This window comes from Lemur catta, chromosome 8 (assembly GCF_020740605.2).
Source record: "Lemur catta isolate mLemCat1 chromosome 8, mLemCat1.pri, whole genome shotgun sequence".
In the NCBI taxonomy this organism is placed as follows: domain Eukaryota; kingdom Metazoa; phylum Chordata; class Mammalia; order Primates; family Lemuridae; genus Lemur; species Lemur catta.
This window is the reverse complement of record NC_059135.1, coordinates 41,645,507-41,663,136: the sequence shown is the minus strand read 5'-3', so window position 1 is coordinate 41,663,136 and position 17,630 is coordinate 41,645,507. Positions and strand designations below refer to the sequence as shown.

The window sequence follows — 17,630 nt, the reverse complement described above, 5'->3', positions numbered from 1 at the left end:
TGAAAGGAAAGGTGGAAAAGAAGAACTGGCCAGAAGCTTGGACCTTAGGAGTTTACTATGGCAGATCAGTTTTAGGAAGGAGTTCAAATGGAAGCTGAGGATCTGGAAACGGATTTCTGTAAAATGAGCTATTCCTGCCTATGTCTTAGGGGTATGCGTACATCATTTTGTAAATCATTAGTCTAGAGGAAAGCGTAAGACAGATTAAATGATGAAACTCAATTGTACCAAAAATAAAAATATGTTGCATTTGAGAACCAGTGTGCTGGGCAATGTAGTCAGAAAGATAAATAAGACATACACTCTAATTTAATGTAAAGAAAATTAAAAAGGAAAAGAATGCATAAATAATTTTGTGTAAGTTTATTATGTACACTGCATATAACATGCTTCCTACTAAATTTCGGTGGCAATTTATTTTTAGCTATGAATACTTACATATTAAATAATTGTTTTCATAACATTGGCATATCAGAATTCCTCTCATGAAAAGGGAGTGTTCCCTCTGATAAAATACAGTAAAACTCCAGCTGGGATAGAGCAGACTGTTGGTCATAAATATTAATATTAGTAGGTGCCCAGATATTAGAAGTCTCTTCTTCCTGAGTCAAGATTAGAAAAATGCATTTTTTTTTTACTCCTGGGAGGGAAACAGGAAAATGAGTGACAAAAATAAAGAATCAAGTAAAGGCAGAATAGAGTTGAAAAGATGGAGAGATGCTGTAACAGATTTGGAAGAACTAATTGACATTTAAGAATGGTGATGTCTACCATTTGATTTGAAGTTGTTTGCATGGCTCCTAAATCTTCTATTGTGAAAATCTTCAATGGAGTCTACTATGCCCTGAAACAATCTGTGTCAGTGGAATTTTTTATGGAGGTCAACCAAGGGCTGTTTCAGGGATCAATGCAAGGCAGAACAACCTTATGTACTAGAGGAGAGTCTGATTAAGGGCACATTAGCAAGGAGGACCCAGGGAAGCATATTGACAAGGGATACTACCATTTTATAGGAAGAATAATAATATGGAAATCTTCCAGTGGTTACAAGGAATATTGGTAGACTTTCACAGCACTGAACATGAGACACCCAAGGCACATGATCAAGTACCATATCAACACTTAGTTATTGTGGGGAAGTGTTACATTTAGGTTCATGCTTTATTTTGCTGTGGTATGTGAGTATGTAAGTAAACATGAATGACAAATATATATAGAAAATAAATGTTCATAATCAATTATGCTAACCTCATTCTGTTGAATCTATAATTTTCATTTGAATTACTTTTATTGGAAATACTGTTCATTACATATCAAAAATGTGAATAGGTTTTTTGTAAACATTCTGTTAAGAAGGTACATCTTTTGATTCTTTAAATACTTACAGCCTATAGGTCATTAATTATGTCTCTTATACACATGGTAGTATACCTATTTTGAACTCTGAGCAATAGGACACTGTACTATAAAATTTTCAAAGGATGATAAGATAATTGTTCATGAAGTTGATCTGTTAGGCACATTTCAAAACACTATAGGCATATTTTTTTCTGGAGTATTTTAGTATAATTTACAAACATGTTTATTGAGTTTATATGATGTAGTAGGCACTATCAGGTGTACTACTAAGAGATTTAAAAGAGTTCTTCATAGATGCCTCTTTAATTTAGCTAGGGGAGAAGAAACATGGACATGAAAAATTAAAAGATAGAGGACAGAATGTGAAATGTACCATTAAATTACAGAGATAAAACCGTTAGCCAAAATGACCAGGAAGAGTTAGAATTAGGGAAGGCCTTAGAGTTTACATAGGGTGATATTTTTTTAATTTTCAGATTTAGATCAACCTCCTATTTTATAGATGTGGTAACCAAATCCCAATCTATTTATGTGACATACCTTGGCCCAAAATTTAGCTAGAAGGAGAGAGGTAATACAAACCAGGCCAGTCCTCATTTTCGTTGCATACCAGTATGTCCAAGCTCTTTGTTTTCCCTGGCCCTTTTGCCAGATGAGATAAAGTTGCCAAATCACTTACAACTTAGAGAATTGTATTCTATGGTCTTGGATTGGACAAACATACTCATATGCACCTTCTTTAAGAAAAACAGCACAAAATCACAAGTGCAAAATTAAATATAGGCTCTTGGAAGGGTCTTATTCAAGTGAAAGTCCTGGAGTCTAAGCTTCATTTGTTTAATGGAAAACCTTCCTTTTTTCATATTTACATTAATTTACTTCCCATTGTTTTAACCAAACTGACCCACTCCTGATTCTATGAACTACCCATATTGTTTGCTGGGAAAACTTTTGTCCTGCCCTGTTGCTAAACTCTTACCCAACCTTCAAGAACCAGGCAACCCTCCCTATCACGTAGAGCCTTTCTGAAGAAAATATACAATTCTTTTATTGTCATAAAATATTTTAACAAATAGATATTTGTATTCATAAATGCAGAACTAAAATTTATAAAGATGTTGTTTCCAAAATACTCTAGAAATATAATGCAATCAAGGAAACAAACAATTCCAAAATTCAACTGAACAAATAACAAAAAACAAAGCAAATGGAGCCTAGAATCCAAAATCATTTTGTTAATATAATTTAACAAATATAATAATTTTGTTCAATTTCAAGTCAGTAATGAAAAGGATGAACTATTTAATGAAAAGTATTGATACCACTGTCCATAAATTTGAGAGAAAAATGTATCTGAGATTCAATTTTAGTTGGATTAAGATTTAAGTGTGAAAATGGACCTATTAACTTATTGGAAATTTATAAATTAATATTTTTACTATCTTAGAGTCAGAAAGAACTTTCAGCAAAATGACTAAACTTTAGTGAAAACTAGAGACGGATCCCTTCGATTGCCAAAATTCAGTCTAGCCAGAGACATTCCCCTTCGTTTTTTTTCTCCTTCCTACTTCCTGCCCATTTGTCACGCTTCAGAGTCCACTGAATGATAATGTAAACAAAACCATGCAAAAATACTTATACTTGGAGGACTTGAACTATTACAAATCACGTCATATGTTATAAGGAACTTCAGATGATATTTTATTTCCAGCTCTTATTTTATGGCAGAACAGTTATAGTCAGATATTCCAGAATTTCAGAGTTGTAATGAACCTGAGAAATCTTATAGGATAACCTGCTCATTTTGCAGAGTTAGAAATAAAAAGTTCAGGAGGGCTAAGTGATTTGCTTTATATTCTACAGCAGTTAGAGATGAGCTAAGTCTAGTATTCCCCTCTCATAAGTCTCAGTTTTGTATTCCTTTTATTAGGTTAAAACTAAACCATATATGACTCAAACAAATATAATGGCAAACTGCAATTCTAGTTCTTAGTTATATTTTTAATCTTTCCAGAGATGAATTTTTCCAACCTCTTTCTTACTGTAATTGAAATTCATTTATACCTTAAACTGTACTTGTTAGAACTGCAATAAAAAGAATTATGAAAGCAGCAATTAACTTCTCTCAAAAAAATTTTACCAATGCTCTGCAAGTCCTGTGGGATCAAGCTAATGAAAAGAAAGAATTTAAATTTGGACCTTTCATTTTAAGCCAGTTCCAATTTACCTCCTTCAAGCTATCAACTATGTGTTATAATTTATATGTTGAAAAAAAAATACTTAGAAAAAATATAGTGTAATCCTCTGAATGTCCACATAAATACATGACTGGTACACACATAGTGGGAGGCCAAAAGCAATTCTTTCTTAGTAAGTGAATTTTCTACCATTATGTGATCTTTTCTACATATCATCATTAAGCAAAATTGGGGCCTTATAACCATGGATCTGGCACCACATCACACAAAAAAGTTCAGGAAGAAAAACCCAGCTGTCAGATGTAAGTAGGCATTTTCAGCATTCAGACCTTGCTCTAAGGAACAGTGAGTCATGTGAAATGCAATGTGCAAAGGAAGCTGACACATAAAAGGACAGAACAACAATGATGAGTTCCCAAAGACACACTGTGGGAGAAAGAACAATTATAGAGGGTCTATTTTTGGGTTTGGCAATATGATTTCAAAATTAAAAATCACAGCTTAAGTACAGAAAAAGAAATTATGTCACCCAGCTTTGAATTTAACAGAAAATAATTTAGTAGCCTTTATTTTTTTATTAATGTTGTTATAGTTTATTAGGTTGGCACATGATTGAATTATGAATATTTTGTAGCCTAAAGATAAGTTAGGGTAGGAAATCTACTTTAATGTAGTAGAGAAGGTGGCTATGAGGTGTAATAATAATTGGATAATTAACATTTTACTTGTCATGGTACTTTAATGCCAACTGTAAATAAGAAGACACATCCATCCATAACAGTAGTCTTTTAGGAATTACCAATACCCCTGAACCCCATAGTTAATACTCAGGATTGAAATTTAGACTACTCTGCCAAGTGAGTTCTAAAAATATTTAGAGTAGTTTAAATTTTTGAAAGAACTCACCCCCATTTTCCTGTACCCTTGTTTATATTTAATAAGTAAGGTATCCTCTTATGTTCCGATTATGAGAAAGTTTTACATTCACTTATAGGAATATAATGGTGACTATGTAAATCAGAAAACAAAGAACTCTACAGAGGAAAGGAATTTAGTTCAGATGAGCAACCTAGCCCTATTATTTTATAATTTTAAATGTATTTTTATATATAGTGATAGTTATAGTAAGTTTTCTATAATACACACATATATGATGTCTGTGGCTAGTATTACTAAATTACTAATGATACTAAATCTGATAGGGCACATTTAAATTAATTTAATGCTCCCAGTCCTCTGGCCAAGGGAATAGGAACCTGAGGGCTAACTTCACTCCCCAAAGTCCCAAGGATATAATTTTGTAAGTTTGATGGATGTCTGTAATGCCATCTTTATCAGTATTTTGTTGGATTGCCTTTCAAGGTTTTCTTTTATTCAGAAGTTAACTATATATCATTCTGTGAAATCTTTCTTACTACTGTTAACATGTTCTTATTATCCTGGCTTTATTGGAAATCCAACATGTTATAATACTTTCATGAGGTCATATATGTTCTTTTGTAGTATATGCAATACCTGAAAGTAGGGCCATCCAAAGTTTTGACAGGAGGCAGCACAAGTGGTTGGTGTATCATCGTAGGACCCTGTATAACAAGAGAACATTTCTTTGAATTTGGTAATATTATTAGTGGATAGTGGGATTTCACAGAATTTAACTTAAAATTATATACTAATTTCTCTGTTAAAACCATAAATACATATTTTTATAGTATATTTGAATGGGAAGTTGGGAGGAGATATATTAGGTACATTTAGTTTACCACCATCCTAACCTGGAAGTCATCAATAACTTTGTTCGGGCATCTTGTGTCCTAGGAATGGGGTCTCTAGTCTCTAATGGGCACAAATCAGAGGCAGATAGTCCCTTTTGCTCAAGGTCTTGGCACTAGGAAGAGGTGGAATCTATGTATGCATGGCTCAGTTCTAGGAGGTGGGGATACAGCAGTATCTGCCCTCATGGAGCTTATATTATAAGGAGAAAATGAACAATAAGTGGATAAATATTAAAAAGTTCAGTGGTGATAAGGGTTATGAAGAAAAATAAGGCTGGCTAAGGGAGTGTAGAAAGAAGGGTATGATGGTGGTATACCAGACAGAATGGCCATGGAAAACCTCTCTGGAGAGGTGGCATTTTTGGAGTGACCTGAATAAGGGGATATATCATGAAATGTTCAGGAGAGATGATGTTCCCAGAAGGGATGACTTGCTCAAAGGCTCTGAGTGGAATGACTTGGCTGGTTCAAAGGACAAAAAGAGGCTTAACATAGCGATAGTGGGGTGAATTCTCATTCAGCAAAGAGCAGACAAGAACCTGGTCAAAGAAGGACCCAGAGGCTACATTGTGTCAGTAATAAGTTTTAACTCTCCTTAAACACAGGGTGTTACTAAAAAGTTAACTTTCTCCACTGCTGAACAAAAACTATGTACATACATGTAATTTATGTACATTTTTTCAGGCTCAGACTAATGTTGAAAACAAGATATAGTATGATCTAGTTTACCTTGCTTTGTATTTACACAATATTTGGTCTTTATAACTTAAAAACTGTCAAAATTGTGTTTTGCAAATTATTTATCTTAATTAACTAATATTACAATTTGAGAGGCTTCTATTGACCTTACAATTATGGAGTATCAATTTGCCGCTACACCTAACTATGATCTGAGTTATTGCCAAAGATTTCTATAAAGTCAATAGGAATGTTTAGGTGAAGATTCAAATGTATTAAGAAAGCTTATTATAAAAAGTAATGTCTGCAATCAAATCTTTTGTGAATCATTTTATTACTTTGTAAAATTACTTTGTTTTACACTTTTCCATATTTTAACAATTTATTGTACATCACTATAAATAGTCTAATATATGTTATAATTAGGGTCATGATCTGGTCATTAAAAAGATAGGTATTTATATCTTAGCAGACAGTCTGCATATATAGTCATGTGCCAGATAAAGATATTTTGGTCAATGATGGACCACATATATGATGTGGACCAATAATATTATAATACTGTGTTTTTATTGTACCTTTTTTGTGTTTAAGTATGTTTAGATACACAAATGCTTACCACTGTGTTACAATTGCCTACAGTATTCAGTAAAGTAACATGCTTTATAGGATTGTAGCCTAGGAGGAATAAGCTATACCATATAGATTAGGTTTGCAGTAGAGAATACCATCTAGATTTGTGTAAGTATACTCTATCATGTTTGTGCAATGACGAAATCACCTAATGACACATTTCTCAGAATGTATCCCCATCATTAATGACACATGACTGTATTTAGAATCTGGATTTTCTGAAAGCTATTTTGGAAAAAATAAAACTCTTGTCAGTCTCAGGCCTTATTGGCATATATATGGAATTCAGCAGGTTCAAAGTTGAAGTTTGTTTTGAGTGTTTTCCCAACATACTAGAAAATGCCACTAGAAATAGAAATAACTGAAGAGGATTCCTTTTTTTTCCTGCATGGTTCTAAGCATTTCATTTTTCATCCCAGCTGAAAATGCTGTGAAAGCTGGAGCCTGGGACTCAATTTTCTCTCTAAAAAGACACAGTGAGTGCTTTTGTATGCCCCAAGGAAAAAAGGTCTCTGAGGGGGAGGGCAGGGGTAGCAGTCCTCTCTCCTAGATGCCTGTGTTTTCTGTAAGGAGACTATCATTCTTGGAGGCAAGCCCAGACACAGCCACACTTCCTCCACTGTAGCATTTCAGCCACAGCACACAGCCAGTCTGGTAGCACCACACATAGCCAGTTGAGTTGCCTTGACCAACTCTGCTGTAGCTGGGCCAGGGTGGGAGCTGGGAATGTAGACACTTTTGTCACAACTGGACGTGCCCTACAAAAAATGCTCAGAAATGCTTTAAACACCAAAAAGAATGGTCAATACTCAACAGTATAAAAGTACTACATGTAAAAGCTCACAGCCCTTATAAAACAGTAACACAAGGGAGAATACAAAGCAACTAGGTAACAATCAACATGATGACTGGAACAGTATCTCACTTATGAATATTAACATTACATGTAAACCGTATAAATGCACCACTTAAAAGACATAGATTGACAGAATGGATAAAAAAAAAAACCTGAAATATCTTCTGTCTCCAAGAAACCCATTGACTCATAAAGAATCTCATAGACTCAAGGTAAAGGGGTGGAAAAATATTCCACACAAATGGAAAGCAAAAGCAAGCAGGAATAGCTATTCTTATATCAATTAAAATAGATTTTAAAGTAGCAACAGTAAAAAAAAAAGATAAAGATGACCATTATATGTAATAATAAAGGGATCAATTCAACAAGAAGATACAACAATTCTGAATATATATGCACTTAACACTGGATCTCACAGATTCATAATACCAATACAACTACACTTAAGAAATGATAAAAACAGCAACATAATAATATTGGGGGACTGGCAAAAATCAACAAACACTGGATTTAAATGGGACTGTACAACAAATGGACCTAAAAGACATTTACAGAACATTCTACCCCAAAACTACAGAATATACATTCTTCTCATCACCATATAGAAGATTTTCCAAGACAAACCATACGTTAGGCCACAAAAAAGTGTCAGCAAATTTTAAAAAATCAAAATCATACCACATATCTTCTCAGACCACAGTGGAATAATATGAGGAATCAATTCTAAGAGGAATTCTCAAAACTACACAAATACATGGAAATTAAACAACCTGCTGCTGAATGATCTTTAGGTCAATGACAAAGTCAAGAATGGAAATCAAAAGAATTTTTAATTGAATGACAATGGAGACATAAGCTATCAAAATGTCTGGCATACAACAAAAGCAGGGCTAAGAGGGAAGTTCGCATCACTAAATGCCTACATCCAAAAGATGCAAATTGACAACCTACTGTGATACCTCAAGGAACTAAAAAAGCAAGAACAAATCAAACCCTAAACTAGCGGAAGATAAGAAATAACAAAGATCAGAGCTGTACTAAATGAAATTTAAACAAATAAACAAAAAAATACAAAGGATCAATGAAATAAAAACTTGGTTTTTTGAAAAGATAAACAAAATCAACAGATCACTAGCTCCTTGATTAACTAAGAAGAGAGAGGATTCAAATAAGCTTAAACCAAAATGAAAAAGGAGACATTACAACTCATACCACAGAAATACAAAAGATCATCCAAGACTACTATGAACATTTCTATGCACACAATCTAGAAAATCTAGAGGATATGGATGAATTTTTGCAAAAACCTTCCTAACTTTGAGTCAGGAAGAAATAGAAATCCTGAATAGATCAATATCAAGTAGCGAGACTGAATCAGTAATAAAAAACCTCTGAACAAAAAAAGCCCAAGAACAGATGGAGTCACAGCTGAATTCTACCAGACATACAAAGAAGATTGGCATCTATCCTATTGAAACTGCTCCATAATATCAGGAGCAGGAAGTGCTCCCTAACTCATTCTACAAATCCAGTATCACCTTGATACCAAAGCCATGAAAGGACACAAGTAAAAAGGAAAGTGACAGATCAATATCTCTCATGATGCAAAAATCATCAACAAAATACTAGCAAACTGAATCCAACAATAATTCACCATAATCAAGTGGGTTTCATCCTAGGGATGCAAGGATGGTTCAATATATGCAAGTCAATAAATATGATTCACCACATAAATGGAATTTAAACATAAGATTATCTCAATAGATGCAGAAAAAGCATTCAATAAAATCCAGTACCCCTTGGTCGGGCGCGGTGGCTCATGCCTGTAACCCCAGCACTCTGGGAGGCCGAGGCGGGTGGATTGCTCGAGGTCAGGAGTTCGAGAGCAGCCTGAGCAAGAGTGAGACACCGTCTCTACTAAAAATAGAAAGAAATTATCTGGCCAACTAAGAATATATATAGAAAAAATTAGCCGGGCATGGTGGTACATGCCTGTAGTCCCAGCTACTCGGGAGGCTGAGGCAGTAGGATCGCTTAAGCCCAGGAGTTTGAGGTTGCTGTGAGCTAGGCTGATGCCACAGCACTCACTCTAGCCCGGGCAACAGAGCAAGACTCTGTCTCAAAAAAAAAAAAAAAAAATCCAGTACCCCTTAATGATAAAAAGCCTTAGCAAACTAGGCATAGAAAGAACATACCTCAAAATAATAAAAGCTATATATGACAAACCCTTAGCAAACAACATGAGGAAGGGGGTAAAGTTGAAATGTTCCCCCTGAGAAATGGAAGAAAACAAGGGTGCCCATTTTCACTATTTCTATTCAACACAGAAATAGTGTTGGAAGTCCTAGCTACAGCAATCAGGCAAGAGAGATAAATGAAGGACATCCAAATTGGAAAAGAGGAGGTCAAACTATCCCTATTTGCGAATGATATCATCTTATATCTAGAAAACCCTAATGCCATCTGGAAAAGACTCCTAGAAATGATGAGTTGAGTAAAGTATTAGGTTACAAAATTAATGTACACAAATTAGTAGCATTTCTACGAATTAATAATGCCAATCTGAGAATCAAATCAAGAACTCACTAGCATTTACAATAGCTGTGAAGAAAATAAAATACCTAAGAATATATTTAATCAAGGAGGTGAAAGATCTCTATAAGGAGAACTACAAAACACTGATGAAAGAAATTACAGATGACATAACAAATGAAAATATATCCCATGTTCAAGGATTGGAAGAATCAACATTGTTAAAATGTCCATACTGCCCAAACAGATTTACAGATTCAACGCAATTCTCATCAAAATACCAAGGATATTTTTCACATAATTAGAAAAAACAATCCTAAATTTCATATGGAGTCAAAAAAAGAGCCCACATGGCCAAAGCAATCCTAATCAAAAAGAACAAATCTTAAGGCATGACATTACCTGACTTCAAATTATACTACAAGGCTATAGTAACCAAAACAGCATGGTACTATTATAAGAGTAGATGCATAGTTCAATGGAATAGATTGGAGAACACAGAAATAAAACCATATGCTACAACTAACTTCGACAAAGCAGACAAAAATATATACAGGGGAATGATGCCCTATTCAATAAATGGTGCTGGAAAAACTGGAGAGCTACATGCAGAAGGATGGAACTAGATTTCGGTTGCTCACCATACACAAAACTTAACTCCTCTTGGATTCAAGATTTAAATGTAAGACCTGACACCATAAAAATTCCAGAAGCAAACTTAGGAAAAATTCTTCTGGACATTGGCCTGGCAAAGTATGACTAGGATCCCAAAAGCAAATACAACAAAAACAAAAATAAATAAATGGGACTTAATTAAACTAAAAATTTTCTACACAGCAAAAGAAATAATCAATAGAGTATACAGATACTCTACAGAATGGGAGAAAATATTCACAAACTATACATCTGACAAAGGACTAATGTATGGAATCTATAAGGAACTCAAATTAATCAACAGGAAAAAAACAAATAACCCCATTAAAAAGTGAGCAAAAGACATGAACAATCATTTTTCAAAAGAAGATATACAAATGTCCAAGAAACATGTGAAAAAATATTCAATATCACTAATCATCAGGGAAATGCAAATTAAAACCACAATAATATACCACCTTACCCCATCAGAATGGTCATTATCAAAAAGTCAAAAAACAATAGATGCTGGTACAGATTTGGTGAGAAGGGAACAGTTATTCACTGTTAGTAGGAATGTAAATTAGTACAACCTCTATGGAAAGCAGTATGGAGATTCCTCAAAGAAGTAAAAGTGGATCTATCATTCAATCCAGCAATCACACTACTAGGTATCTACCCAAAGAAGAAGAACTTGTTATATCAAACAGACACATGCACTCATATGTTTATTGCAGCATAATTCACAATTGTAAAGATATGTAATCAACTTAAGTTCCCATCAACTATGAATACATAGTTGATGTGCTCACCATACACACCATAGAATACTATTCAGCCATATGTAAGAATGAAATGATCTTTCACAGCAACTTGGATGGAACCAGAAGTCATTATTGTAAGTGAAGTATCTCAGGAATGGAAAAATAAATACTGCATGTGCTCACTTATAAGTGAGAGCTGAATGATGGGTATACATGGTCACACAAAGCAGTATGAGGATCTTTGGAGACTCAGAAAGGAGAAGAGTAGGAAGAGAGTGAGAGATCAAAAGTTACCTATGGGGTACAATGTATACTATTTAGATGACGGGTACACTAAAAGCCGTGACTTCACCACTATACAATTCATCCATGTAACAAAAAAATCACTTATATCCCCTAAATCTATTGAAATTAAAAAACAAAACAAAACAAAACAGAAAATGATATGAAAGAAGCTTTCCACCCTTTTGGTGTTTTGAACAAGTAAATAATGTAAATATTCATTTGTGGTTATCAGAAAATTTATTGATGTGTTAATTTTGGTTAGTAAATGTATTTCACATATTAACAAAATTATATGTGCCAACATGTACTTACTTCCACTTTCTTCTGAAAAATATCAGTATCTGTAGTACCAAATTATGTACTAAAGATAAATATTCAAGAAGAAAGGATACAAAGAAAACATTATAAAGCCCTAATGAAAATGATAAAGATACCTAGAGAAAATTCAATAGGAGGAGCTAATTTTGTTCAAGTCACAAAATAGGCTGAAGTGATTAGACAATAAAATCAAAATCAACTAGATTCAGAAAACACAGAAAAGAAATACAGCAAATAAGAATAAGAATAATAACTAAACCCTCTTGATGTAATATTGCTATAGTGAAGCACAACAATTAAGCTAAGTAAAAAATATATTTATCAAGAGAAAATCACAACCTTGAAGAAATATATTGGTTAATTCAGGTGGTGGCTATAAAGGCAATCAAGTGAATTACAATATGAGGAATCGTGTAAAAGACAGAAACTCTAATGCCTTCTATGATGTTTTGACATGTGAGAAATAATTTTTTGCAACAGGTAGAATGAGAAACAAAATCACTTTCTGAGATTTGTTGATTTTAAATTTTCAGTAGATTTAAAAACAGAACACAACACACACACACACACACACAAATAACGGAATTATTTGCTTTCCTACTCCCCTTATTTTTCAAAGGAGATTTTGCTAGGTATTTGATGGAGTTTTGAATAAAGAGGAATGGAAAGTTAGGGGTATGATTCTAGGCATTATCAATCTGTGTTCTTGTTCATGATGAGAAATATTATTCATACATTCCCAGCTTTAAAAGCAATAAAACATATATGTTTTTCCTTTACTTGGCTCACCTAACCAAAGAGAAGCGCCTTAACTATAATGCAACAACATGAAGTCACTGCTACCCAATTAGAAACAAATGTTTCAGAGGAAAATTAAATTCATTTTCATACAAATTCACTGTGACTCATAATCAGGGAAATGCAAATTAAAACCAGAATGAGATACTATGTTACACTCAGCAGACCAGTAAAAATTCAAAAGTTTGACAATAATACACAGTATTGGAAAAACTATGGTGCAATGGAAACCTCATACACTCTTCATGTGTATATAAATTGGTACAAGTACTTTGAATGCTAAGATCCTGAAATACCACTCAGAATTATATTCCCTAAAGAAACTCAGAAACATGTGTACCAGGAGATATGTTAAAAAAAATTGTTCATGATACATTTATATAATGGAACACTGTAACAGTGAAAATGAAAAAACACAGCTGTACCCCTTAACAATGATGCATCTCAAGAACATAATGCTGGGAGGAAGAAGCAAATCTCCAAAGAATATATTCAGGATGATTCCACTTTCATAAAAGTAAAAATAAAAACAGAGAAATGAAATAATATATTGCTTAGAAACACATACATATGTGGTAAATCCATAAAGTAAAACAAGGGAATGATTAGTACAAGTTCAGGGTAATGGTTTACTTCTAGAGATGTGTGTGTGAGTGAGTCAGGGAAGAACATGATAGACAATCTCAGTTCTAGGCATACAGGTGTTGATTTATTTAAACAGTGTATTTATGCTATATATAATACCTTCTATATAAGAGATTTTAAAATTATAGATTTTTTTTGGTAGAAAAGTATGCAGACTATGATTCCTTACTCTGTAATCAAGTGTTTGTGAATCTATGAAATGCAACATATTTGGGATAGATCAAGGGGTTTGGGTGGAAGATGGAGCTGCCTTACACAGTAATGATGAATTTGAAAGTTTACTATATGATTTAGGTGTATGCATTCTACTTGATTTCAGGTTATTTTCTTAGTTATATAGAGGGAATTTTTGAACACCAACGATGACTAACCCTTGAATCAATGTATACGTGTGTCTGTATGTGTTTTGTGTGTATTATTTACCCCTGAATCCAATGGTAGTGGAAAGGGTGTATAAAGTTATATTTTGGATTACTGCCAAGTTCCTAAGACTTTTAAGTTAGAATGATTCAGTCATGAAAAATATGCCTCAAATCACAAAACTAATAATTCTTAGTCCAGAATTGAAAGGGAAAATATTATATTATGTCTTGTTATTTATGGGCAGTTCTATGTAAATTTATACTTATTGCATAGTTATTTTAAAACACAATCACTTGATTTAAACATGTGCCTTGTTCACTCTCTAATTTTGTTATTATATGTTTGAACTTAATATGTTGTTATGTCTTACACAATATCCAGTGTTCAGAAAAGAGAAAACTGTCTCAGGGCACACAAGGATCATTTAAGCATCACCTCTATCTGTGTGCTGAGCCACCCCTGACTAATTCAGTAAATTTGGAATAAGCTGAGAGACTCTCATTTTACCAAACAGCCCTCCTGCTTTAAATGTGGCATGAATAACGTAGCCAAACCTATTGAGAAACTGTCCTGAGACTGTGACTTACCAGTAGGTCGGACTCTGTGACCCCTTTACTCAAAAGTAGACTCATTATCTTCATCAGTTTGGTTCAATCCTTAAAACATGAGGGCAGTAATCACCACCCAGAAGGTGGTGTTTGCTTCTCACAAATTCTTTATAAACATTTCTCAGCTCTTACCAGAAGGAATAATCCTTAGGCTTAACACTTAATCCCATTCCCCAAACAAAAGTAGATAAAGTTTTTCCATCTAAAATTTTAGACCAAGCAGCTGGAAGACATTTACATACCAACTAAAAATGGTACCCATTGGAGTACCCATTGTCCATGGCCATGTATCCAAGGCATCTCATCTTAATTTCTGTGATTCAACACTAGATTTTTGTATCCTAATTTTTCTGGCAAATAAAATATATTTTTTTGAACCAATTTTTCTTCTTTTATAGCCTCTCCTTATATTTTCTCTTTTCCTCTCTTGTTTCTTGTTCACTCTCCTTTTCTTTTTCTGGTTTTTTAAACTTTGAATTCCAAACTTCCTCTGGTTTTCTACCAGTCTTTTCACTTAGTAAGCAATAAGCAATAATTACTAAGTTAATTTTATTCTTACAGTAATATCTTTCCATTCTGTAGGTGAGTATTTTTTCTGAATCTTCTGTGTTCTCCTGGTTGGCCCTTCCCTCCTAATATTGTTCCTTCATTTCTAATTTTATCAACTTTTGGGTGAATCTTCACATCCTTTACCTTGCCACCTGTCAAAGACACCGTCACCAGACTTGTAACAAAATGCAGTGTTTGGGATTTATTCAAAAGGAACAAAGTTTAGGGTGTGTAACATTTTAAGATTATATGTTTAAAAATGCGATACATATACACCGGAAGAGTACATATACTTCTTTAGAAACATCGGAGGTGAGGAACTAGGTAGCAGTAGGAATTAGTTAACATAGGACTCAAGAGAGAATTGTTAATAACATTTGTTTGTGAGTAACATCATGAATTACAAAATTGACTTAGGTTATATTTCATGCTGTAAGCTAGCTAGTTACACCTCTGGTGTTACTCTGATGTTTCTAAGCATGGAATAGACATGCTTAACACAGTGAAGGTGATCCAACATATATAAGAGCTAAAAGACTACTAAAACAGATCTGAATTTTATACTCATCCTAAAATCTACTATGGAAGTAAGATCAAACTGTAATAATTAGCAAAGCTATTTAAAATTTATAGCAAATTATTTTTACACTCAATTTAGTATCAGACTATTATTCAGACTTCAAAACAGGCTTTCTTTAATCTACAAGTAGTATTTTGTTAGAAAAGGTTTCCAAGACTATTTGGTGTCTCTGCTGAATCTAGATGAGCATGAACAAATATTTTGGCACAGCCTTTTTCTGAACAGGAATGCTGGGAGTAACTATTTGTCATTGTAGGGATTGGTACTAGCTTAAGAAAGTGTGAAGTGTACGCTCACTGTGAGAAATTAGTCATCTCTACACACAAATTTTAAGTGCAAAATACCTAAATTGAAATTTCTACCAAGGCTTTTATTTATGTAAAGTTTATTTTAAGTGCATTTCCACTGTTTTACCAAGTCCATTCAGATTAGAAATTGTCATGCTTTTGTTTTTTTAAAATTATCATTAGCCCCAGATTTATTTTATTGTTATTTTTCTATTTTAAGCTACTTAGGGTAAAGAAAATGTGTTGTAAAATATGGGGTTGTCTCGCTATATATAAACACACCAGACAATTGTGTGACAAACTGAATGTAGACTAATTCTTAAAACAAAATATGGTTTTTGTTAGGACCTTCTTATCTTTCTGTTTTGTAACAACAACTTCATAAATACACTGTTTGATAGTGACCACATCAAATAAAGTCAGAAAGTTCTACATGAAGAGTTAAAGTATAGGAAAAGACAGTGATATGAAGAAGTCATTTGACAATTTCTTTTATGTTTTGAGCAATGCTTCATCTAGGACAGGGTTGTTTAATTGAAATTACTATGTTGCTATGGTTTAAAGTCCAGTTGGTTGTGTTATTAGAGAACATGTTGAAGAACAGTAAAATTACAACTTTTACACATTTTCTATATGCATTTTATTTGAATGCTATGAATGCATTTTGACAATTAGTCGTCTTCTCAAAGGAAAATTATTGTTTTCTTGAAGGGTATCATGTATGTGCTCAGAAGAGAAAGCCTTAATTGTGATACTTCTAAGTAGATGAATGATTAGCTTTCTGTGTTTAAAAAAAAAAAAAGTTAGCTCTATAAGTCTCAAACAAATGAGAAATCTAAATCAGAAAAGAAAAGTTGTATTATTATTATGTGAGTTGTGTCAATTCAGAAGATATATTTTATTAAATTCCATTATGAAGAAAATCCATAAATTATGATTTTATTTAATCACAAATATGTATTTTAATTTATAAATAGTCCTTTAGCTTTAAGTTTAGAAAACTTCCAAAACTATATAATGATGTAAGGCCATGGACAGTTGGCATTCTTCTTAGAATTATCTTTAAATATTTATAAATCAGCACTTAAAAGCTTAATAAGAGATTAATAAACTCTTAAGAGTGTAAAAATATTTGTTCACTCTCATCTAGATTCAGCAGAGATATCAAATAGTCTTAGAAACCTTTTCTAACAAAATACTACTTGTAGATTGAAGAAAGGCTATTTTGAAATCTGAATAATAGTCTGATACTAAATTGAGTGTAAAAATAATTTGCTATAAATTTTAAATGGCTTTGCTAATTATTATAATTTGATCTCAATTCCATAGTGGATTTTAGGATATAGTATACCATTCAGATCTGTTTTAGTAGTTTTTTAGCTTTTATACATGTTGGATCACCTTCACTGTGTTAAGCATGTCTATTCCATGCTTAGTAATATCAGAGTAACACCAGAGGTGTAACTAGCTAGCTTACACCATGAAGTATAACCTTAAGTGATGTAACTCATCACTTAATGTAAAATGTTTTGGCAATTAAACAGAAGTTGTATTCCATGCTATATTTTTTATAAAAGATTCATTTATTTTCTTTTAATTTCATTGCTAATTTTTTTTTTCCTTCTATAGACTCTTTAGTGCTATTGTCCAGAAAGGTAATAAGTAATGGAGTAAGGCTTTTGTTGGGAGGCAATAGTTGGCAAGTCTACCAGTTTCAACAAGAAATTCTGCCAATTTTAGCCATGGTTTGGCCATCTGGGGAAAGGCTTCAA

General features: G+C 33.2%; 1 protein-coding gene across 1 annotated transcript in view; it reads right to left on the bottom strand.

Moving 5' to 3' along the window:
- CALCRL (calcitonin receptor like receptor) overlaps window positions 1–17,630 on the bottom strand; it is a 103,235-nt gene that overhangs the window by 76,782 nt on the left and 8,823 nt on the right. The window contains exon 2 of the mRNA XM_045559031.1: window positions 5,073–5,140. The gene's annotated coding sequence lies outside the window, so the exon portion shown is untranslated. The remainder of the gene's footprint in view (window positions 1–5,072; window positions 5,141–17,630) is intronic.